Raw genomic sequence first — 27,179 nt, 5'->3', positions numbered from 1 at the left:
CCGTTTGGCCTTATAAAACGCGTTATACAAATTATTTACATTTTTTACAGAGCTGTTGATTTTTATCTATAAAGAAATAAATTTCCTTTTTATCTTAGGTCTTGTTTCCTTATCACTTGTCATAGCTGAGAAATAAATATTGAATTTAAAATAAATATTTAATTTTTATTATTTTTAAAATAATTTTTCTTTACTTTAAAGTACATAAATATACACTTGCCAGAAAATGTATCCGTACACAAAGAAATGAAAGCACCATATTAAGAAATTCATTGTAAAAAAACCAAAACGTTTTAAACTTCTATGAGAAATATTTAGTCAGTAATTTTTCTACAATTACTAAACATTTTTTTAGTGCCATCCATGTTTTTGTTTTGTAAAATTTAATTCTTAAGGATGTAATTACTATGTAGCAGTGATAAGTGATAGCAACAACATATAAGTACCAGATAGTCTGCGTAGGTTTAAAACTTATGGAAAAAGCTTTATAAGTAATATACAAAAACAAAAATTAATATTTTGTTGGATAGCCACGACGGTTTAGGACCTCACTCAATCTATTTGGCATTGATTTACTAACTTCTCTGTTTCCTCAGTTGTAATCTTCGCCCATTCTGCCCGCAAAGCCACCTTACTTGTTATTACATGCTGTCGAATTCATTTTTTTTAATAAATCTCACAGATGCTCAATAGGGCTCAGATCGATCGACTGATGGCGTGTTTTGAGCTGTTTTGGAGCCTTTTACAAGAGCCAAAGCTTAACGATTTCGGCTGGGTGTTTTGGTTGCTCAAACAATTTTACGACCTCGTATCCCAGAATATGTAGTATATACAAAATTTATCAGCGTCTGAAAAAATAACTTCCAAATCCCTGTAATCTTATTTATATAATTATGAGCAAATTCAATGCACTTTCTTCTGTTCACAAGTGAAATAAACGGCTTTCTTCGAATGATATCTAGCTTTAAGTAAAACTTTTCTAAAATTTTCGTATTGAAATTGAATAAATTTTAATTTTAAGACCCTAATAAATTTTAAAATTGTTTACAGTTTAAAAACAAACTATTTTTAGATATTAAAACACAAATTCAAAAAGTGTTGATCAAACAACTACAATTTTAAAGTTAACGTTTTAAGCCCGCTAAAGCTGTTTCAATAAGAGCAATAAACCATTTACCGTTTTCACGGAGCCAATTTGAAAATTCATTGCGTCGTAAAATTATTAATGACTAGGAAGAAAGTTACAGACCGTGGAAGCGATATCAACAATAAATAATAACATTTGTTAAAATAAAAACACCAAAATGTATTCCTCGAGAGTTCAGTATGATTTATACCTCATTTGAATAAAAGTTCTAAAACATATTTAAAGAAATTATGACAATCTTCCATTTTTTCGTGCTCACAAGGTATATAACCCCTTAAGCTAACGACGCTAAACTCGTTTATAAAAGCCGCAGGATGGTTTAAAAGGGATCCCATAGTGTAGGGATGAAGTTCCAGTGTTATCACAATCAGACCTACCTACCAACCTTCTTACACTGGACTATATATAATACATATATACTTATATATATATCTGGTTAAAATTGCATTTTCGTCATTGCCTGGTTAGTTTTTTTTGCGAAAATATGGGTTCAGTTAGTTATAAATATTATATAAAGAAAGTTCTCACCAAACGTTATCCTCTACGATCGCAGATTACTATTCGAGATGCCCTTGAAATCATATACAAGAGGAAAACCATCTCTTGCAAAAATCATTGTCATTTCATTCAAACCATCAATTAAAATCGATACGACTATTTTACTTAGTAAGAAATTGTGATTTTAGACTTAGCTTTTTATCTGTAATGTGAGATGTATTAAAAATCATTTGCTAGAAGGTCACAGTCTGTGATATTATCAAAAACCAATGTTAATGCCAGTATTTCGCTCCTTATCTCCAGGGATTTTAAATTTATGGATTTAAAAATGGGAATCATGTAGGGATGCATTAAGAAAGCTATTCTATGAAATAGGTGGTTCCCTATTAAATGATTTTCAAATCAGTCTCTATTTATAATAACACTTCCTGTACGAAGAGTTTTTAGGAGCACTGTGTTAAACTATCCGATTGACCTTCCGGTTCTCTTATTGAAACTGGGCGAGTGATAGTTTTCTTATTCGCATACATATATACATACATATGTACATATGCATATTCCAACACCAAATCCCAATATTTAAAACTCCGTTTTAGTTATCAAAATTAGCACTCGTATAATCTGATGTAATTTAGACAGTCAGTTGATAACACTCGAAAATCAATATGTAGCCACATATGAACATACCACATGTGCACATACATATATAAACAATACATAGTATGTCAATGTACATACAAAATCGATACACCCAAATCTGGAGTCCCTATAGAGAGTTCAGTAATCAGTTGACCGAGGCATATTGCCTCCGTAATATGATACTCGCAAAACAAAAAAACGGTGGAAATCATTTTGCAATGTTCAGACCTTAAAAACACAGATAATACTAAAAAGTGGGACAGTGTCAAGGATATGCATCGAGCGCCCATGCAGCTTGGCATGTTAGCGACTTTCTAATAGTTATTCTTGCTATTGCAAGGGTTCTCAACAATCTTATTGGAAGGTTATAAGGAAAATTATGCACTAAAAAATTCTTGTCCACAAATTCATAAACGGAAAAAAGTACAGTTGGAACTTGGAATAATGAGTCCAATCTGGCCCCTCATTCAAATTGGAAGTCGTGAAACAGTTATGAAATGGAACACAAATACAGCGAATTGGTCCAAACGCGGCGCAGAGAATATTAAATCGTTAACTCAACGTAGTTCTCTGCTACCACCATAGTCAACGTTCTCTGCTGTCGCTGTCAAGCAACCGACCAACCAAAATCGTTCCCACTCAAATCCGATAACTAAGAAAAAGTTGGGCGCGCGTAAAGGGGTTCAACAGGAATTTATAGAAGCTCCAGTGGGGAGATGGGTGGTGCCGAGGTAGAAGGCAAAACGGTTCAATTCAGACATCCCCATTTGCACAAATGCACTTACATACATATGATCCAGTGCAGAATATATTTTTGGTCACTGTAATTAACAAATTTTCTATTTTACCTTTATTACACTATCCGATTTTTCAATAGCAATACACATGCACACTCAAACACACACGCACCATTATGTCGACGTCGAGATTTCTGTTTTTCCACTGTCATTTCAGGTGAAAATTCTTTTCTCCCAACATTTTCACTTTCAATTTTCTGCCTTTGGCATCAGCGTAAATTGTTCGATTTTAGCACACACCCAATTTACAACAATTAAAAAACATTTTGATATGTTATAAAAAGCGATATTTACCTTTTAAACAAAAAATTAAAAGATTTTCACGCGACCAACTTTTCTGAATCGCGATTCACGAGCATGGCAGTCAAGCAAATTGAAACGAATGAGAAAAGAATACCTCGAATGCTGCCACAAGTGCGAAAAAATCACTAGCGTTGCCATCAAGTAAAATTAGTCATTCCAGAAATAAAAGATCTCGCAAGCAGATGTCGCTTTTCTTAACTAAGGAAAGGAAAGTGCTAAGAGGATTTCCATAAATTTATCCAATCTCTGTTTTTTATTATCTAAATGTGATCGAAGTAGCCGAATGTGTTGGTACGTGACTACTATTCGGAATTCAAAGAGAAGGTAGGGAGTAGGTTCGAATCTCGGTAAAACACCAAAATTAAGAAAAAGTTTTTCTAATAGCGGCCGCCCCTCGGCAGGCAATGGCAAACCTCCGAGTGTATTTCTACCATTAAAAAGCTCCTCATAAAAAATATCTACTTCTCGAAGTCGGCTTAACTGTAGGTCTCTCCATTTGTGAAACAATATCAAGACGCACACCATAAATAGGAGGAGGAGCTCGGCCAAACACCCGAAAAGGGTGTACGCCCCAATTACATATATGTATATACATATACAACTACTCTAACAAATTATATTATCAGAGGCGGGATGTAAATGTTATAATAACCAAAATTATACTTCCATAGATTTTGTTCAATTCGTTAAGCATTGAGATACATTTTCAATAAAATTAATATATGTATGTAGCATATGTAGTTCAACTACAAGCCATAGGGTGGGCCATATAGCGTTTGCTTTTCGAACCACCTATTTTTTTGAGAACGGTAACACAAATGACTTGTCAAATGTGTTCATAATTTACTTTAAGGTTTGACATTTACGAAATGGGACGCTGTACGCTTGAACAAAATTGGGAAATATTGAAAACCTATTTCCAAAGTGGTGAGTCTTCTTCTTCTTTTCTGATTTTCACATCGGTGGCTACGTCAATAAGCAAAATTGTCGGATTTGGGGCTCAGAAAATCCACACGTTACTGTAGAGAAGCAAATGCATCCACAACGAGTCACTCTTTGGTGCGGTTTTGGTCTGGCAGCATCATCGGGCCATTTTTTTTTTTTTCGAAAATGAGCGAGGAGCCGCGGTTACAGTAAATGGCAGGCGTTACCGTGACATGCTCAACGAGTTTTTACTTCCAAAAATTGAAGAGGATGACATGGACGACATTTGGTTTCAACAGGACGGTGACACTTGGCACACTGCCAAAGTTACACTCGAAATTTTGGCTACCGTTTTTGAATTCCGATATCAATTGGCCGCCTCGGAGCTGTGATTTAAGCCCGTCATGAAATTGGAGCCCAAACAATCGAAAATGTGCTTAAAAATTGGGTTGATCGAATGGCCTGTAAAGCCAGTCGTGGCAGTCATTTGAACGATATTATTTTTTATTCATAAATGACAATGTTCAATCTTCAAATTAAAAAAAAAAGTTTGAAAAAATATTGATTAGTTTTTTTTTATATTTATAGCCGATTCAAAAGAAAATTTTACTTGGCCCACCCTATACAAAAACTACAATATAATATTTTATAATACCTATATACTAATTTTTACTTTAATGAAAAGGAATATTTTGGAATCAACATGATATTACTCGTAGTTGAATTTAGGTCAGCGTTGATGCCACAAGATTTAGCATAGGGGAAATATTTGTTAGAGCTAATAATTTGATTTAATATCTGCTGCTGGATGAACTTTTATTTGGCACCCAGCCTTCATGTCAAACCAATTCCCTTATGAAGAGCACACTTTTTTACCAACAGCTCAAAACCATTTAAATCCTTTAACTCCGTTAATTAAATTTCGGCCATTGGGAATTTATTCCACAAACATCTTCAAACCTCATGGTAAAACTCAATTAAAACGCAGTAAACATTTTTTTTTTTCGATTCAGACCATATTTGCAATTGCACGGTATTTCGCCGAAGAACCGGAGGCAACTTTGATTTTTTCTATTTGTTTGATCTCTAATTGTCAAATTTTGTGTAAATTACTCTAAATTATTAATCTTTGTTTGAACATTTTAACATTCTAGGGACCAAAAGTAAAAACAAATTACATTGCTCTTGCTGCTACCTGTTTAATGTGCCTTACGTCTGTCAGAGCAGGAACCACAGTAAATGTGTGCTCATGTTTGTGAAAGTAATTCGTACGTGCTAGGCTCGAGCCATTTTTGGAGAGATACAAATCCAAATCGATAGTATAGGTCCTCATATTGTTCTTCGGCAATTTAAACGCTGGAAAGTTGGCAACAAAATGTACCATACAATTAAGTCTTTTTTACTGAACCGCAAATTCTTTGTTAGTATCAACAATTACAATTCTAATATTTTAAAATTACACAATGGCATACCTCAAGGTTCCCCTCTTTCAGTAATTTTGTTCATCATAGCTTTTAATGAAATTACTTCCTTAATTTCCCCACTCCCATCTATTAGTCATTTTGTTTACGCTGATGATCTGGTAATTTTCTCTGACCTAAACGACCTTTCGCAGATAAAAACTCATTTTCTAAATATTTCAAGTCAGATCTCTGAATGGTCTAAATCATCAGGAGCTAGCATTGCTTTGAACAAGTGTGCAACATTCCACATCTGCCGTAAACATAAGTGTATCTTCCCTTCCCTTTCCATTTCTAACACTATAATCCCCCACACTAACACTCTTAAGATACTCGGCGTTGTCTTTGACAAAAAACTTACATTTAAAGACCATTGTAAATATATTAGAATAAGCTTGTTATCTCGATTAAATATTATAAAATATCTTTAGTCTAAACACTTTTTAGTACATACTTTAACCCTAATAAATATAACGATAGCGTTAATATTATCAAAAATTGATTTCGCCCTGTTTAATACGGGCACTGTGCTAAAAATCATCTAAAACTACTGCAAGCACCATATCACACAGCCGCTAGACGATGTATCCGGGCTTTCCCTACATCCCCAACCAAAGGAATATTGTCTTAACGGAAGCAGGACTACCAGATATCGCATCCAGAGTATTGAGCAAGACGCTGATGTTAATACCAAAAATTGTGCACTGCAAGAGCAAACTTCTATTCAACATAGTCGAAAGGTCGTCACAGCTTACAATGCAAAGCAAAAAGCCGTCGGTCCTGTCGCGATGCATCACACTCGCCAAAGAATTGAACATCATATCGACTCCGATCCTTATGAGAACACCAACATACCCTCAGTGGGTTTCCCTCAAATCCTGTTTTTACAACAAATTATTCTGCCTTAAAAAAATTGAAACAGCATCGGTCGAATACATACAGCACTACAGCGAAGCTACTGAACCTTTTTGTGCAGAATGGGATTTTATATTCACTGACGGATCCAAATCGGACACCAGCATAACATTTGCTGTAACAAATAGCGACGGTGCCACAATTTCTGTCGGTGCACTGTCTACATACTGCTCAGCTTTCACAGCAGAAGCAGCTGCACTGTATGAAGCAGTAATGTTTGCCTCCCAAACGAGCAAAAAACATCTAATATGCAGCGACAGCAAATCCGTCATCGAAGCCTTGCAGAACCCAAAAAACGATATGTTCCTCATCAATATGATTAGAAATCTATACTAATATTATAAAGAGGAAAACTTTGTTTGTTTGTTTGTTACGAATAGGCTCAAAAACTACTGGACCGATTTTAAAAATTCTTTCACCATTCGAAAGCTACATTATCCACGAGTAACATGGATTATATTTTATTTTGAAAATAGGGCTCGAGATATAGGTCAAAACGTGGACCCGGGTAACCTTCGGACGTGTATGTACAATATGGGTATCAAATGAAAGCTGTTGGTGAATGCTTTAGTACAGAGTATTTTTCATGCCGCTCCGTGACTGGGGTCTCGAGATATAGGTCAAAACGTGGACCCGGGTAACCTTCGGATGTGTATGTACAATATGGGTATCAAATTGAAGCTGTTGGTGAATGCTTTAGTACAGAGTATTTTTCATGCCGCTCCGTGACTGGGGTCTCGAGATATAGGTCAAAAGGTGGATCCGGGTAACCTTTGGTTGTGTATGTACAATATGGGTATCAAATGAAAGCTGTTTATAAGTGCTTTAATATGGGGTAATTTTCATACCTATTGATGACTAGGGTCTGGAAATATATGCCAAAACGTGGACCCGCCGTCTCTTTGCACCGAATTAAACCAAACTTACACACATTGTTAAGGAGGTATTGAAGATGGTTTCCGTATAGTTTGGATACCTATTGGTAGACAGGGTCTCGAGATATAGGTCCAAACGTGGACCCGGGTAACCTTCGGATGTGTATGTACAATATGGGTATCAAATGAAAGCTGTTGATAAGTGCTTTAATATGGGGTAATTTTCATACCTATTGATGACTAGGGTCTGGAAATATATGCCAAACGTGGACCCGCCGTGTCTTTGCACCGAATTAAACCAAACTTACACACATTGTTAAGGAGGTATTGAAGATGGTTTCCGTATAGTTTGGATACCTATTGGTAGATAGGGTCTCGAGATATAGGTCAAAACGTGGACCCGGGTAACCTTCGGATGTGTATGTACAATATGGGTATCAAATGAAAGCTGTTGATAAGTGCTTTAATACGGGGTAATTTGATGACTAAGGTCTGGAAATATATGCCAAAACGTGGACCCGCCGTGTCTTTGCACCGAATTAAACCAAACTTACACACATTGTTAAGGAGGTATTGAAAATGGTTTCCGTATAGTTTGGATTCCTATTGGTAGATAGGGTCTCGAGATATAGGTCAAAACGTGGACCCGGGTAACCTTCGGATGTGTATGTACAATATGGGTATCAAATGGAAGCTGTTGGTGAATGCTTTAGTTCAGAGTATTTCCATCCGCTCCGTGACTAGGGTCTCGAGATAGAGACCAAAACGTGGACCCTAGAATGTGTTTGTACAATATGGATATCAAATGAAAGCTGTTGATAAGTGCTTTAATACGGGGTAATTTTCATACCTATTGATGACTAGGGTCTCGAAATATATGCCAAAACGTGGACCCGCCGTGTCTTTGAACCGAATTAAACCAAACTTACACACATTGTTAAGTAGATATTGAAGATGATTTCCGTATAGTTTGAATACCTATTGGTAGATAGGGTCTCGAGATATAGGTCAAAACGTGGACCCGGGTAACCTTCGGATGTGTATGTACAATATGGGTATCAAATGGAAGCTGTTGGTGAATGCTTTAGTTCAGAGTATTTTTCATGCCACTCCGTGACTAGGGTCTCGAGATAGAGACCAAAACGTGGAGCCTAGAATGTGTTTGTACAATATGGATATCAAATTGAAGCTGTTGGGGAATGCTTTAGTACAGAGTATTTTTCATGCCGCTCCGTGACTGGGGTCTCGAGATATAGGTCAAAACGTGGACCCGGGTAACCTTTGGTTGTGTATGTACAATATGGGTATCAAATGAAAGCTGTTGATAAGTGCCTTAATACGGGGTAATTTTCATACCTATTGATGACTAGGGTCTCGAAATATATGCCAAAACGTGGACCCGCCGTGTCTTTGCACCGAATTAAACCAAACTTACGCACATTGTTAAGTAAGTATTGAAAATGGGTTTCGTAAAGTTTGGTTGTAATTCGGAGCACTGGCAACGGGTACAGCGTTCTTTTGAACCATCCATAATGTCGCTTACTTTTTTAACGCTTGGGGCGGAACTGAACTGTCAAATTGACAGTGTGAGTTACAATGGGTCTATATTTCTTTCTGATTTGGATGCCATAAGGAAAAAACGTAAGTGCAACATGTAAAAATTGTTTGTGAATTTTTTTGGAGTGGATTTTGGAACAGTGAATAATTTCTTACGAAATTTGAGAATTTAATGTGAAATCCGAATGAAATTATGTGTTCGTGAAAAAAAAATTTTTTTCGTTTTTTTTTTTTGAAAAATATAAATGGATAATGGTTAAAAAAGCTCCAATGGATCAGGAAAAAAGACGATTGTTTATTCATATGCGTTGATTTGACATTTAAAAACAATCTTCTTTTTTCCTGATTTTCAATTTATATTTTATATTTACTCAAAACAAATAGAAAAACAAAAAAAAATACCAGTCTAACGGTTAGACTTGATAGAAGTGAAACCTTCCGTAAAACAAACTGAGAGAGAATAAGACGAAAGCAGCATTAGGAGCAAGACAATTATAGGTTCATTATAATATTGCTATAAAGTTCATATTTTATTTTCTTCATTTTATCATTATTCATCCTCAATGTTTTCAATTTCAACATATGATGCGAGTGGCTTATGATAGATAAAATATGATACAAATGCTTTGGTTTCGATGTTGTCAAAAAAAAATACTCAAACGGACCGAAGAAACAGACTTACAAATTTCTTCCATTTTCGTCTACTTGTATTCATATAAAAATGTATGTCTCTTCCCACCAAAGCTAAATGTATTAGTATATTTTTTTTTCTTGTATTTATTCAAGGCTGAAATCCAAAAAACTGTTTTCAATAAATAATCAGAAATGTCCTACAATGCAAATTTCAAAAAAAAAAAAAAAATTTATTTCTTGTGATTCGAACCAAGAATTCTGGATCGGAAGCTCACATTGCTAGCCGCTCGGCAATCGCGCCATACTGTCGGTGTTGGCCTAAAAGTTATTTAGTTCGTCGCTACGTTTATATGTAATTCGTTTCACTTTTTCCCAAATCACTCCCAACGATTCTAAAGAAGTTTTCACTTCAAAAATTAATGTACGAAATATTTATACCGATTCACTTAAACTGACTTTCAGTATCTAAACCAAAAAACTGTTCAATAAATAATCAGAAATGTCCTACAATGCAAATTTCAAAAAAAAATTCCATTTTCGTCTACATGTATTCATATAAAAATTTATGGCTCTTCCCACCAAAGCTAAATGTATTAGTATATTTTTTCTTGTATTTATTCAAAGCCGAAATCCCGGCGGTACTGCAATACCGGGTCAACCCGTGGCAGAGAAGGAGCAAGCCCCTAAAACACTCCGCCCATTTCCAAAAATCAGTTTAACATTTGTTGTCCTCCGATGGAGGATCTATCAGATGTTAAGCTGATAACCACACTACCTAGTCAATACATTTTAAATAATAAACCTAATAAAACTTTTGAGAATTACACGCTCACAAAAATTATTTATATCAACATATAATATAACGCTTCGTAACTAAATAACTTTTAGGCCAGCGACGACAGCATGGCGCGGTAGCCGAGCGACTAGCAATGTGAGCTTCCGATCCAAAATCCTTGGTTCAAATCACAAGAAAAAACAAAAGTTATTTTTATTTATTTCGTCGCTACTTTTATATCAACATATAATATAACGCTTCGTAGCCAAGTTGGTCGCTTTTTTCGTTTCTCTTTTCCTCAAATCACTCCCAACGATTCTAAAGAAGTTTTCACTTCAAACATATTGTTTATGCCAAAGCGCTTGAATAAAGAATAAAGAAATAAATAATATGAAAATCATATATTTTCTGTTCTAAACCATATCTATTCTATTTTAGTGTGCCCAGCGAAGGGGGCCGGGTTTGCTAGTATTATATATGAAAAGAAAGACGCAATAAAAATTATGTGGGTTCCTGGTCATGCTGGAATCAAAGGCAACGAAGTTGTTGATGAACGTGCAAATAAAGCACGGATGCAGCCATTACATTTATTTAACCACCTCACTCCTAAAGACCTACGGAGGTATGCGTCAAATTATTTAGCCGGAAAACTCACGCATGATTGGGCCGCCTATCATCACTACTACAAATTAAATAATCCCCGTGGAACTAAACCGATTTTCCCATCTGACTCTCCTTGCAGAGGTATCAGAACTTTTGTGCGTCTACGAATCGGACATTCAATTCCAACTCATAGTCATTTACTAAATGGAGCCTTGAAGCCGCCATGCTCATACTGCAATATACCAGATTTATCAGTACAACATCTCCTGGACGAATGCCCTGGCCTAAGTCAGATCTGAACAACAGTTTTTGGCAGCAGCAAACCCTCTGACCATCTGAAATTAGCAAATTCAGATAATATTAACGCTTTCCTAAACTTTCAAATCTTAGCTAAACTAAATATTTAAAATTATTGTTACGTTCATCCGGAATAACACAAAGTTTTTTTTTTTTTTTTTTTTTTTTTTTTTTTTTTTTTTTTTTTTTTTTTTTTAGTACTTAATGTAAATTATCTCTAAATTATCTAAAATAGTCTTATAGTCTTATAAGTATGAATCTCGAGCCGAAGGCCTTAGTAGCCAGAGTTCTTGTTAAATTTTAGTGTATTGGTTATTTATAACTATTACTCTTACATATAAATAAATAAATAAAGAAATCCAAATACTTTTCATAATATACATATATATTTATTGACGAGGACATCACAAAAATTTAAGTTCAATCATTCGCTTTGAAGAGGTCGTGAATTTGCTTGCATTGTACGCAAACATTATTAAAAATACTAATACTAATTTATTTTAATAAATATAAACATAATCACTGAATAGGCTTTACAGGTTATACTTATTAGTCGTGTTCAATAAAACAAAAATTTGTAATAAATTTTATATAAATATAAATTTTAATTTTTGAAAATAGGCGTTCGTTAACACCAAAAAACTAGCCGTCACTCTAAAATTGAGAGCGAAAACTGACAAGAGATACAAGAGATATGCTCACGCTGGAGAAATTTTAGCCAGAAAAAATTATCCATCACGAAAATATATCTGGAAGTATACATATGACTGAAATTTTTGTAAAACATTTATTTTTCGTGGAATCTGTTTTTTGTGTAATTTTGCCACTTGTGCCGTTTTAAAATTTGCAGCGGGAATTTGTAAAATATGTTTCAGGTAATTTATTTGGAGAGAGTTTTCGATAACTCTCTTGATTTGGACCGACGGCTAGTGTTGACTAATTTTGTTATTGAGCACAAATATCATAGCTAACACGATGCGAAACTGTTTTTCTCGTGAGAGCGCTGTCAGAATGTGCATTTTTTATAACACTCGTCAGGAATGCAACACCGGAAGAAACATTGAATCGGTATTTTGAAACGAATATTGGGAATTTTCAGTTTCTACACCACCACTGAGGTTAGTATTCAGTGCGCAGACTTATATCATCCGTATACTAGGTATATAATAAAAATAAGAAGAATCAGTATGAATACATAAATATGCAAAAAATTATATTTAAATGAAATACAAAAGTAATTAAATAAAAATAAAGTAATGAGCACGAAAAACATGAGTTTAAATAAGTACATAAAATATTACAAGTCATTAATATAACATAAAAAGTGAGTAACAAACGAACATAAAGAGTTAAAGCAGATAATTGAATTTTTTTATAATTTAAAAGTAGTTATCGAAAGTGTGTTACTAAAATATCTCAAACTCACACGCATGTATGTAAAATGTATTCCTATACGTACATATATGTACAGACGACGAATTAAAAGTAGAAGCCGATAATGATGAAAAATTTTAAAAACACACTTTAATTTAAATTATAACAGTTCAATTGAATTTATTTTCAAACAAATCATTATATATATCATATTTGAATCGCGACATTTTTCCATTAACTCAAAAACGAACTGCTATTTGTCAGTTAATTTTGGTGCCTTACTTCTGGCAGCCCGTCATTTCAACTACCAGCTGTTCATCAGCCCAGGAACTGTCAATGCTGCCATTGAAACGAGTTCCTGGGCGCGCTCTCACTCAAAATGAAAGAGTTTCGTATCTTATTATTATGCTTTCTGTGTAAAAATTTTAGGGGAGGAGCTTCTTGTTAAGAACACTGTCGGGGAATGTCGACAGTGTATGACCGAGTTCAGAAGGTTGTGTTCAAATCGTGTTAAATGAAACTATTCGGATAATTTGTGTGTGGATGACTGCAATGGGCTGACGATTAATGATGTACAATGTGTTAATTGTTTCGCGTAGTTTTTATTTTTTATTGACTTTTGCGCTATTCGATCTATTAAATGTTTGGTTGTTGTTGTTGTAGCAGTTAACTTTGCCCTGTCAGTGTAGTGTAGATCACCGGTCGTTTTCGTCTGGTTCATCTAAAGGTAGGCTCAGGAAACTTGCTGTTTCGACATGTTGGGTCCAGAGTGAGAGGGATGTTAGATGAGTGGGTTTGATGGGGCACGTGAAAAGGTGGTTAGTGTCGTGCGGGAAAAATAAAAATCTACCGGGTTCCGTGCGTCTTGATTTCGATTGTTTTTTTTATTTAATGATGTGGGGTTGCTTTGCGTTTGATTGTTGATCTTGGCCTAGTATTCTAAACAAAAATTCAACCTTTATTTCGCTTTTCACTGTGTAAGAGGGCAATGTAGGGATGTGTTTATTTACAGTAGACAGACAAAACACAAAATTTTTCGATATTAAGACACAGATAATTTTTGCTTCACCAACTCTTTAATATGTACAGGCCTATATCTTGACTACCTAACGTAAGAAGGTAGGCCACTTATAAATAGCAAGAACCCAAACTTTATTGTTAATTAATAAAAATATATGATGATAGTTTAAACAAAAACTGTTTTTATTCTTCTCCTGATTTAAAAACATGAAAACTTTCGGTTTTTTTTTAATGCGTTATATATACAGCTGTTGACAGCTTATTAGAAACGACACTTATTTCAAAATAAATTTTCCATTTTCCTTTTAAACACGTATTTTCATAACTTTTTCCGATTTTATTTAAACATATGATAAACTTAAAAACTAGTGGAAAACAATTTAATCGCAATTCTTTATTAAATATATATATATTTTTTTAAAGCATGTGAAATGCACGATTTGGATAGCGCAACTAATTAGAAACAGTAATGTATTATCAGATCAACATAAAGATTATGTTAGTATTTGGTTCCATAACCCTTTTGCTTCAACACTGCCTCACTTCGATTGCGCATTGATGTAATGAGATTCTGACAGCGCGCCACAGGTATTGCTTGCCATGCCGTTTTTACTTCGACAAAAGGGACATCCATATTTGGGATATTTTTGGCACTCACGGCTTTTTTAACGTCACCCCAGAGATGCTCTATTGGGTTTACGTCCGGACTGGATGATGGCCATTCCAAAACATTGATGGAATTTTCGTCGAAAAACTGTTTCGTCAACTTTGCCGTGTGCTTTGGATCATTATCCTGTTGAAACTTCCATATAACAGGCAAATTTTCCTCAGCCCACGGCAACATTACATTTTTTAGTATATTGACGTATTTCTCCTTATTTAAAATTCCATCAATCCTATGGATTGGGCCAACACCATTCCACCAGAAACATCCCCACACCATGATTGATCCTCCACAATGCTTCACTACCCGTGAAACGTAGCGAGGATTGAATTCTTGGTTGATTGGCCGTGGAACATACCTTCTACCATCTGGGCCTATGCGATTTATCTTGGTTTCATCACTCCAAACGATATATTTACATTGATTTGGAATCCATGACCAATGGGATCTCGCAAAGACTATTTGCCATCTCCTTTGTATCTTGGTTAGAAGGGGCTTCTTGCGTGCTGCTCTGCCATGCAGTCCAGATTCGACCAGACGCCGAGCAATTGTCCTCTTGGATATTTCGAAATTATATTGATCCTGAATTTCCCGTTGGATGTCAGTGGAAGTCTTTTTTGGGTCTCTTTTGGAGATGATTGCTATCTTGCGGTCAATTTCTGCTGAAGTTTTCCGGGGCCTTTTCTTACGTGGAACATTGTCAACAGTCTTAAAAAGTTGGATATGCTTTAAGGCGTTAAAAACCATTTTTTTTAGCATTTGACTTGTTTAGAAATTTCACTGTACGACTTTCCAGCTTTACGAAGGTCAAAAATGGAGCTGCGCAGGGCAGGTGTACAGCTGCTGCTTTTTCCCATTACACATATTGAAGACGAATATTTTAGTTGCTTTTAAACAACCAATTTAAAATATATACATACCAAAAAGTCGATTATATTACTATTAAAATACCACAACATGCCGAATATGCTTCCATTGAACAACTGTTTCTAATTACTCGTCTCAGTTTATTTACCTTGAACTAAGTAACCCATGCACTGCGTTGGATAATATTAACGGTACTTCAATTTCACAACTACAAAACTAGGCGCATTGGGTAGTAAATAGAGTAACAAAAGCAATGCAAATGATTTTAAGAGAAAAAATAACGGTAAATTTAAACAGTTAATATTATGCTCATCAAGCGTTTATCAAAAGGGAGCGTTTCTAATTAGCTGACAACAGCTGTAGTTATAGAGTTATTCATGCATCCAATAAAAGAAATACTATTTTACAACAGAAATAGTTTAAGTTGATAAACGTAAAAACAATTTAGGAACTTTCAGAATAAATATATTAGTCCACGAAAGCAAACAGTGTCTGTCTACCAGGAGGTGCGGTTGCGCGCAGGTGTCTGCTCATTAAGGGGTTAGGGGTAGTCAGAATTTTCAAAAAATCGATTTTTTTTTTGCATTTTCTTAAAGTATAATGTTTTAAAAATATTGTGTAAAAATTTGAAGTGAATCCGACAAATACTTTTCAAGTTATTCAACAATTAACAAAAGGCGCTCGGCCGCTCCGGAGCCGATAGCAAAACTTTAAATGCGTTTTTCTCAAAACTATGTTTTTCAAACTGGTGAACACTGTAACTTAAAAACCACTACGTAGATTTCAATAAAATTTATACAGCTTTTGAAAAACATAAAAAACTTGTGCCTGATCGAAGGATTTTTTTTTCAAAAATTTCGATTTTTTTTTAACAATTAACTGTTGGTTTTTTTTTCTAAAATCTGGAAAAAATTTTCTGAGGCCGCCATTTTGTTCATTTTGAAAAAAAAAGCTTCGATCAGGCACAAGATTATCTATTAATAAAACTAATTTTTCTTGTCCGATTGGTTTTAGATGAATCTGCAAGGACTTGTGATGTTCACCGCAAGGGACTTCTGGAGAAACGGGCTTCACACAAACAGCGATAACTTTTGCAATTATTAATTTTTTTTTTTGAAATTTTGGTGAAGTCAAGTTAAAACATGATGTTTTTATGCTATGTTTTTATTTTTGTTAAATAAATTAATTAAGTAGCAAAAAACAATTCGTGAAAATCATCATTTTTTCGGGCCTCTGACTACCCCTAACCCCTTCAGCTCACTATACTCGTAAAAATTTAAGCTTCACGAATGGCGTGTTGCGATGGGCTAGGATTCTTAATGTAAAAATCTTTTCAACTTATTACCATCACAGCTTCGGATGAACCTCATCCTCCAGTTCGTAAAAACCGTAGGCGCTTGCTCCTACTAATTCATGAAGGAGACTACAATGCCCCGTATGGTAGTCAGTGAGAGTTCTTGTAAGTCTATTCTATCTATGTTTGCGAGCCTATTTGATGCTTTTCTGGGAATAAGAATAACCTGGTGAGCCTGCCTTTGTGCTGCTTAAAAACAGTGTTTCTTGCTTCAGGGGTATTGAGGACAGTGAATCATTCTTCAGCAAGTTTGGATGTTGTTTTGTGAGACTTCTGTGTATATAAGGCTGACTCAGAAAATGTGGATGCCCTCTGTAAAGGCATTCTGTACCGCAGGTTTCTATGCCACGGATTTCCGCTTGAAAAACTGTGGGATAACCAGACTAAAGACACCCGCCCCAGTCGTATCATCTACAATCTTTAACCCATCTGCGTGTAAAATTTCTGTAACAGGTTCAATGTATGGGTTACCTGTCTCCAAAAATAACCAATCTTGAAATTCCTAGAAATCTTGAGCACGGGAGTTATTCTATAACTCAAGTGCACTACAGGGTTGTTTATGGATTTTAGTGAAAATTTTATCTTTGGTCAGAATTTTTATTATTTCTCAGTACTCCTAAGGCAGCCTGCTCTGTTGTCATGATTGGGACGGAGGTGCATTAATGGGCTAAGTTCTTATTGCCCCTGTTATTCTGACGCGCACCAATACATATTAAAAATTTACGTAATTTCGTTATCACAGCTTTTTTCCTAGTTTTAAGCAACCAAGCCATATAAACACTCGTAGTTGACTATTGTTCTACAACAGTAGTAATAGACAGTAAAACATTCAGCGCACTAGACAGGGCTAGTTTAATGGGGCGGCAGCCCTTGGTCGGGAACCAACTGTCATGGGAATGAGGAAGAGCTTCAGCTACCTCGTGATAGCCGCTTAACTTTGTCTCAATTATGGTCTGGATATTGTAGCCAGAATTGTCTCCGATAATATATGACCGGCATGTGAAAGTACCCGCTCGATTCTAACCACCTCAGAACCCAACCTGTCGAAACAGTAAGTTTCCTTAGCCTACCGTTAGATGAGTTAGACGATGACGATCGGTGACTACACCGCACTGGCAACAACAGTAAGTTGTTCTAGGGAATATACCCCATATTTTAAAACTAGATTTTTGCCGGAAAATTCGGCTGTTGGCAACATCATCTAAGTGAACATTTCAAGTGAAGATATGTTACTTCTTTGGAACAACTAATCTTTGTACTCCCTTCGATTCTATTATAGACAGATTTTTATCCTGGTGAATCGTACAAGAATTGTCGTTTCTGATTTATTCAAAGCTCTTTTTGCCGCAACTCTTCTGGGTGATGTTGCATAAGTTTGATATTGTTTTGCTATGCTCCCCTGAGCTGCAGATCACCAAATTTTTCACATAACTTAGTGTGCCGAACTCTTAGTCATTCAGAGGTGTTCTTCCTAGTTTCATTATGATTTTTCTTGAGCAGCGCCAAGATTATTAGATTTGGGTCCCTACTCAGCATGGCTTGTTACACTGTCGAAAGCACCCGAAATATCGATAAAAGTACAATATTTTTAGACTTCTAAGCCTTTTCTAATTTTGTAGTGGTCCTTCAGATTTACCTCTCTAATATGCTGATCTAGGACTTCCTCCAAACCTTTAATGGGACGGAGCCAAGGCTAATTGGTAGGTAGGTTGAAGGTATTTGCTCTGGTTTCCCTGTCTTCAGCGAAACTGCTACCTTAACTTTTGTATGGTATGTACCCAAATGCTAATGTGCTAATGGCGTCAGGACTGTGTCCTAATACGGTCAGTGGGATCATCCAAAGGGCATTAGGCGAGCTTAACTCTTGGGCCACAGGCTGTGGCCTAGGTTTAAACCCATGTAAAACAGAGCTTATGCTTTTCACCACCAGATATAAAGTACCAACTTTTACCCTATCAAATATTAACGGACAAACTCTGTCACTATCACCCAGCGCAAAGTACTTAGGGGTAATTCTGGACTCCAAACTAAGCTGGAAATTAAATGTTGAAGAACGGGTAAGGAAGGCAGAAATTGCTTTATATGCCTGTAAACGTATGCTTGGAAGAAGATGGGGTCTTCAACCTAAGCATACATTATGGCTGTATAAGACGGTTATACGGCCTATTCTATCGTATGGCTCGGTAGTTTGGTGGAAGGCTCTAGGGAGAGAGTACAATACCAAACTACTCGGCAGAATACAAAGATCAGCCTTCGCAATAACGGTCGGTGCAATCAGATCATGTCCTAGAGAGGCTCTCAATGCACTGACACACGTTATTCCAATAGACCTACATATTAAGAAGACGGCAACCATGCGTGCATTTAGGTTAAACGAAGCGGGCCGCTGGAGAGAAAAAACGTATGGTCATGATAGTCTATTATTGCGACAAACTCAGTTAATCTCGGTGAGAACTGACTACATCGTCCCGACCGTAACTTTCAATAGGAACTTTGCCACTCTCTTTTCAACTAAGGAAGAATGGAATAAGGGATTCTCTCTAAACAACTTCGACACTACAGTCTATACGGATGGAAGTAAAATGGGCTGCGGTATTGGAGCTGGTATATATTCTCACAGACTTAAAATTGAGAAATCTGTGCGTCTCCCTAATACTAGCAGTGTCTTCCAAGCGGAAGTACTAGCAATTGGGGAAGCCTGTAGGTTACTAATCGCAGACTTTCTTTTAAGGGTAATATCGCTATTCTCTCGGATAGTCAAGCTGCAATCCAGGCACTGGGTTCGGCCACAACAACCTCCAAAGTGGTGGAACAAGGTAGGAATAGCCTCACCATCTTGAGTGAAAACCATAAAGTTACCTTAATCTGGGTCCCGGGACATCGGAACATTGAAGGCAACGAAAAAGCAGATGAACTGGCAAGAGGGGGGATCTGCCATGAATAACGCTCTTGCAGAATCGGTACTCACACCATTAGGTGCAGTCAAGAGCACAATTTCCCTAAAATACCTCCGAATCGCAGACTGTAGGTGGAAAGTCCAGACGAAATGCAAAATTAGCAGAACGTTATGGCCCACCTACAATCTCAAGCAATCGTCGGCATTAATAAGAATGAAACGACGGGACGCCTGGAGACTAACGGCAGTCCTAACTGGCTTCTGGTCTATCGGAGAACAAGCAGCCAAAATGGGTATCCCTCCCAATACATACTGTCACAGTTGCAAACAACCGAAGAAAAAGGAGACAATCTTCCATTTCCTCTGTGAATGCCCTGCCCTATGGAAGGACAGAATGTTAACCCTGGGCCAACCGCTGTTCGAGAATCTCGAACAACTATCTGGCTTAGATGTTAACAACCTAATAAGGTTCCTTAACCGCACAGACTGGATATAGTTATGCTGTAAATAACCGTTAAACAAGTTGGTAACGAGGATGTGGCAACAAAATGGTGCGGAAGCGCTAGTTGGATTCTGGAAGAATCACCGCTTTAACCAACCAACCAACCAACCAACCAACCCAAACAAATGAGATATATAGTTTAGATAGCACTGGGGCTATATGCTTGATTCCCCACTGTAAGATCAGGAGTAGACCCTATTAGCTTCTGTTGGTTTAGTTGTAATCCATTCCATTCGTTCTGTTGTTTAATTTTTCCTTAGGGACTCTAGTTTTTAACAGCTACACAATATCTGAGCGAAGTTATTCAGCTTCGGTCTCAAGCTCTTGTTCCTTCAGAATGGGTGGAGTTGAGCTATTTCCGCATTTCTCATTGGTGAAGCTGAAGGCTACGAGTTCTTTAGTCTTCTCGGGATTTCTGACTAGTGCAGGATTGGTCAAATGGTAGCAACGTTATCTTGACAATGACTTCCCTAATGCTTGTGTTGAGCTCGCCTAAAGTATTTCGACGGGTTAGATAAGAGGGAGAGGGATGTTAGGAGAGTGAGTTTTAGGGGTATGAGTTTACGCTGGTTGCACGTGGCAGCTGTGGTAAGAGACTTCCGATGAATGCCGTTCAATGCCTGCCTATATACTGTTGGCCTAGTAGTTGTGTTCGATCCTGGATTTTGTCAATGTAGTCGAAGAGACTCGCCTGGGAGGGGGCTCAGCCTCCAGCAAGTATCTAAAGGACGCGGTACGGTAGCAAGCCAGCGGGAATTGCTTTCTGAGGTTCTTAACACGTTCCCTGTCCCAATACAAAAATGCAAAATTGACCGACAAGTCCAATATTTCCCAACGTAAACATGCCATATAATCGGTTCTCGTCAATATTACGTTGCTGGCACTTTGTTGGTAATGAAGTTCCGAGGGATCAAAACGAACGTCTATACAAAATAAAACCACTTTTGGACCTTGTTATCAATAACTGGAAGAGCTTACTAATACCTGGTGAATGTATCGTCATTGACGAGTCGATGATGCCGTTTAGAGGCAGGATATCTTTCCGGAATTATGATATTTACATAGGGCGTGACCCCGAGATTGCTGATTTGGATAAGCCTGGGAGTGTTGTAATAAGAAATAATTAAAAATAATTTGTGATTTCTGGGTAAAATAAAAATATTTTTTCGTATGTCCCGGTGTTTTTCTTTACTTTATTATCGTACCAGCACGTCCAGTGCAGAAACTGTACAGTTCCGTTACGTCCAGTCGAATAATTTGCTTTAGAAGTTTTACCCCCTGACACACATATGGCTCAGGAACGTATCAGTGCTTATCAGGCGCACGTTTCCTGAACCATATGTGGCTCAGCGGACAGGGAACGTGTTAATATGCTCCTTAGCCATGCTTTGGAGACGTTGCAGGGGAGACATCAGGAGGCACCTCGTCGCTGAAAATTCTGACAGTTGCTAAAATATTCCTATAACATACATTGGTCACACAATTTATTCGTAAATCCTGTGTAGTAAGTAAACAATTTTAGCTTTGGGCAAATCGCATTCTACGGTGCAAAGTGATATTTCTAATTACATTAATACTGGTAAATTGGAAGCCAATCACCACCAACCCGGAAGGCGAAAAATATTGGCTCCACGAGAGGAACGCAACATAGTAGCATCAGTCGCGCAAACTCCAAAAATAACTTCAAGGATATATGTAGATATATATATAATTGGCGCGTACACCCTTTTTTGGGTGTTTCGCCGAGCTCCTCCTCGTATTTGTGGTGTGCGTATTGATGTTGTTCCACTAATGGAGGGACCTACAGTTTCAAGCCGACTCCGAGCGGCAGATATTTTTATGAGGAGCTTTTTCATGGTAGAAATACACTGGAGGTTTGTCATTGCCTCCGAGGGGCGACCGCTATTAGAAAAATGTTTTTCTTAATTTTGGTGTTTTCACCGAGAATCGAACCGCCGCACAGTGCGGCCGATTCCCAAAAAGCTGGCCAAAAGTTGAAAAAAAAAGTTTCTAGATAGAGTTTTTTTGTCTTTGGGTTGGCTACAGTAATGCCTTGAGTAGTGAAAACCGTTCATAGCAACGCCCTGTACCCTAAGTATCCTCTGTATTTTCAGTCGCAACGTGGCCTTCGTTTGAGCATCGTATTACTGTCGATGAATAGTGAAAGTTGTACACATTTGAAAGATTTTGTAATGGAGTAAATTGAACAAAACCAAATGGAATCATCTTCGGAAGGTTAGTAAAATACGAGAAATCTTTAGTACATATCAATACCTCGACACAAAATTTTTAGCTGCAGCAATACGTAGATACATTTTTTGCAATTTTTTTTATAAAATTTGAGTTTTCAAACTGTATAGTAATACAACGCCGTCATATGCTGCTTTGAAACCTATTAAAGGTTACTCAAAAAAGTAATGGTTACTGAATAAAACAAGATTCAGCTGCTATCACTTGCTACCTTGCGACCCCGAAAACATATAAATTTACATGCATCTTGATTATGTTCTTGAATATACGCTATGTCACGTGAGGGGCTGGCCAATAGGGGTGGAAGGGGGTGGATTTTCAAAATTTTAAGATCAAATTCGTAATCAGCGACCCCGACAACCCCCGAGTAAGAAATTTTGAATCAATTACTTAATTTTTTGAGTTTTGGCCAGCTTTTCGGGAATCGGCCGCACTGTGCGACGTTCTCTCTGTGAATTCCGAATGGTAGTCACGCACCAACCCATTCGGCCACGGCGGCCGCCAGTGGATACTGTGCCGAAATATTCAAGAGTCTTAGCATAAAAAAGTAAGCCCAGAAACAGTCCGTAATTGTCTATATAACGCTAGTTATCTTGGCAGAATGGCACGCCGCTAGCCCTACATTTCAGATATTAACAGAAAGCAGAGAGTGGAGTTCGCCAAACGCTATATAAATGAAATTAAATTCTTTTTGGGGAAAACGTCATATTCAGTGATTACTCGAATTATAATGTTTCCGGATCAGATGGGCCTCCAAAAGTTTGGCGAAAAAACAATGCAGAAAATCTTATTCCTATCGTTAAGCGTGGAGGAAGAAATGGATAAAATTGACAAACATCTGTATTTAAACATTTTGAAGAATATTTGCATGATAGTGCTGTTAAACTTGGACTGGATGCTAAAGGGTTCTTGTTCCAACAAAACAATCACCCAAAACAGTCATCTAATCTCGTGCAAGAATGGCTTCTTTACCACTTAGCAGCTTAAAATTCAAAGGATCTGAACCTAATTGAGCATGTCTGGGAGCTCTTAGAAAGGAGTATCAGAAAGCACGAAGTAACATCAAAGGTGTCATTAAAGACAGCTTTAAGTATTGAGTGGGAGAAAATTGCAGCTAATGAAACCAAGGTATTGGTAAAAAGTATGAAACGACGTTTGGAAGCAGTTATTAATAAAATATTTTTAATAAAATGTTCCTTATGTGGCTATGTACGAATAATATTTTTGCATAAAATTGTGCCTTATTTCGTTATTACCTTAAGTTCTCAAATTTTAGAAATGAATTTGGAAGTTTTTGTTTCTTAAATATTGAATAAAAATGTAATTTTTTTCGAATATACTAAAATTTTGTTCTTTTGCATAAATCGTGTTAAATATCAGGTGCATCTGCTTATAAACTGTGAGTGTACGCATAAATTGTGTGACCACTGCATATTTTCTCCATGGGTGAATCGTAAAGATTTTCTTCTCAATCTGAATACCTGAGTTAAGTCTGTACATTTGTATTTGCAGATGTAGGTAAGAAAAAAAGTCAAATAATTGCTTTTAAAGCAGGAACTAGGATTTAGGGCCATAGCGACTGTGAAATTACGCTTGCTTTACTTCTCTGGTAGAATACAAAATCAAAAATACCCACATATATTATATATAAACACGTACATGTCTACTCTACATACACACATACCCTGTAGGGAAACTCATTGAATCTAATACAGCACTTTACAGTTCTATTTTACATACAAGAAACTGGTGAATTTTATCCGACAACATTCTATAAACAAGTTAAATCTTTCTCGATAGTTTCGTATTGGTTTTAAATTATCCTAAAGTACTGATATAGTTAAAATGCCATGACAGCTATACTCGCAATCGTAAGGCTGTAAACTGCGGTGGCAGCCAATTTGCACTTAAGACATTGACCAGCCTTCTTGCAACTACAAAATGAATGCGGCAATCCAAACGTCGTCTGAATGAGACATGCCTTGGATAATTAGAAGGCTTTAAAGGGCTGAAGTTGTGCCGAGCTTATGGATCTTTATTCTCAAAAGCGCTAGCTACAAAACTTTCCACACATCTGAAAATGATCTATTCACTTTTCCAGTTCCGAGGAGAATATGTTGATGGAACATTTCCTGTGGATCTGTGCCGTGTACGCTATAAATAGATATGCAGCTTTTAGAAGAGATTTGTTAAAAGACGAACCTCATGGCCTTTAACACTAAGCAATATATTCCCTTTTTTTGGAAGAAACAGAAAAATGAAAGCAGTGCAATAGACTGTGTAGAGTCTATCCCTTACGCTGTAGAAGAAAATGATAATTCTCATATTTGAAACCTAATTTTTATCATAGTTCAACTTTTGCCTGCAGGGATTGTGTACACTGCTATGTGTATGTATGTAAGTGGCAAACGCTTACATATGTACATGCATACTTATGGTACCTGCACTAACTCCTGTACGAAGTGGCAGCGATTCTATGAAATGCAAAGATCGCAACAATACCTGCAAACAACTAAACTAACAAGAATAAAAAAAAACCACATATGTACATAGATTTATTGGCTTAGCGCCATCATCCAGCGAGTCTCTATACAAATACATCTATGAATACATGTTTGTACATACTAAAATTTGTTCTTGTTCGACGATGAAAGACGAGAAAAAGATGCTTCAGAATATCTCTTAGTTTGTTTATATACTATTTCTATACTGGTACTTCAATTGACTGAGCGCATGTAAACGTTGAGCGTAGGGCACGAGCACATCAGCACTGATACGCTCTTTTTCTCAGTTTACCTGTATGAGCAGGAAAGGTTATGGCGCAATCCAGTTGTATATCAAACATTTGAATGTACTTGACTTTGTTTAGTTCTGCTCCGTTGTTTTCTCTGCTGTGCGGTATGCCATGACATATGTAGTTCTTCATGTAGATCGTATAGCTGCAACCACGCTTGTGCGAAATCCTGTGAAGTATTGGAAGATTCTTTCTCTTGCTACATTCCACGAAGTTTCCGGTTTCTAATCAGTGTATTTTCTAAGAAAGGTGTAATTTTTAAAGTCTCGAAGGTAACAGTAAGGGACTGGACAGAACTCTACATACATATATACCCACGCATACTTTAGCAGAATTTAATTAAGGCTGACTGTTTACTTTTGGAATCGAACAAACTCGTAGAGTTATGGCTTATATCAGACGAGCGGAGAGAAATTTTGTCTCAACATATAAGGAGTAGGCGTGGTTTCTATGCGATAATAATATTTATCTATTTTAATAAGGAGGAGAGCAATATTATTATTTTATTATTAACCCAAAAGCGGACACACCACTGTCTATTTTTCAAAACTTTACCTGCGTCGTGTTTCTTTTGTTTGGTTTATCACCTCTACCAGATGTGAGTAAATTTGCCTTATTTATAATTTTGCTTTATGTATTATATAATCTTTTTTGAAAATAACCGTTATATGTGATATGAACGTGGTTATTTACCGTGCACACTGACAGATAGACGGACGGAAAGACATACATAGCTAAATCGACTTCTTTCAGCATTCTAAATCCTGTTAAATCCTACTGGCTTTGTACAAGGCACATGTTCGGCGTCCACTTTTTTCTGAATGCCCTTCACGGTACAAATATCAATGCAAAACAACTGAAAAATAAACAATTCATTTTCTGGTTGAAAAAATTTCACTTATTTTTTAGTCTCGTACTTTAATACATATACATTACAATACAATTTATCTAATAAATATTCGAGAAAGGCAAAGGCATACATATATATGTATTGCTTTACATTTTATGAAAAGAAAAAAACTTTAAAACATTTCCATATTCGCTAAAAAGTGAAAGTCAATGTTGTTTTTTGCTGTAAAAGGATTTTTCTGACTCCATATCCTATGATTCGTAAGAAATTACAAATGTAAGAAATTACAAAATACCGGTACTATTTGCGGACTCATTTTCGGGACTTGAAAATATTGAAATCCCGCAGTGCCAGGATTTACATTCCTAGAGTAAACGATGTACCACCAATGCATGCATCTACATTCATCCAGATATCCTTCGCCAACGCATCATCTCGTACGTTCACAATAAATATGTGCATTTATAGTAAGCGCCATCGATTCTCTCTAACAAATACCATCTACCGCCTCGTACTCTTGTTTTTGTTGCAGCGACTCTACTCGTACAATACGATCTGACAAGCCAAACAAGTTATTTTACATATGTATGTATTTGGTTTCAATCATCTTGCGCTCCAGCTCGTACAAGAGTATCATATACATATGTATGTATCTACCCAGTAGAAAAAGGTAATAGCTGGTGAATGAGTTGGTAAGAATCAGAGTCTTACCATAGTAAAAATATTTTAGGAAACTGATCTGAACAACTTAAATACGTACATATGTTACCGACAGACACGAATCCAATATTCAAATTTTTCATAATTTTACATTGTGTTTATTTTAGAATATACAAATAAGTATAAAAATACAAATGAAATAATATACATTACTTATGTAAAATGCCAATGTCCGTACTAGTTAATTAAACAAACCATTTTTATACTAATTTTATGTATTTCTTTGCTCCGATTACTGGCATCTACAATAGTTTTTAACAATTTTAAAAGCTTTGAGCTCGAATTACAATAAAAAAATTAGAAAATTGAGATTTATTACTAGAAGAAGAGCAGAATTCACCATAGAAGGCGTAAATTTCATATTTTTCGTGAATTATTAAAATATTTTGCGAAGTTTACTGCATACGTATGCTACTTAGTTAACTCCAATTGAAAAGTAACTCTTATTAAATGGAAAAACAAAAG

The 27,179-nt window shown here is 36.4% G+C and overlaps 1 protein-coding gene and 1 pseudogene across 2 annotated transcripts in view; both read right to left on the bottom strand.

Moving 5' to 3' along the window:
- Positions 1–3,455, bottom strand: part of LOC129236969 (uncharacterized) — a 55,861-nt gene extending 52,406 nt beyond the window's left edge. The window contains exon 1 of one of the 2 annotated variants that reach the window (XM_054871300.1): positions 3,376–3,455. The gene's annotated coding sequence lies outside the window, so the exon portion shown is untranslated. Of the gene's footprint in view, positions 1–3,132; positions 3,212–3,375 lie in introns of those variants that run through there. The other variant, XM_054871302.1, reaches the window with a different exon arrangement.
- Positions 3,456–10,362: 6,907 nt separating this feature from the next.
- LOC129239875 (U2 spliceosomal RNA) lies at positions 10,363–10,546 on the bottom strand (annotated as a pseudogene).
- Between the last annotated feature and the right edge of the window lie 16,633 nt (positions 10,547–27,179).

This window comes from Anastrepha obliqua, chromosome 2, assembly GCF_027943255.1.
Source record: "Anastrepha obliqua isolate idAnaObli1 chromosome 2, idAnaObli1_1.0, whole genome shotgun sequence".
NCBI lineage: Eukaryota > Metazoa > Arthropoda > Insecta > Diptera > Tephritidae > Anastrepha > Anastrepha obliqua.
The sequence above is the reverse complement of the archived record's forward strand: the minus strand, read 5'-3'. Positions and strand labels throughout refer to the sequence as shown.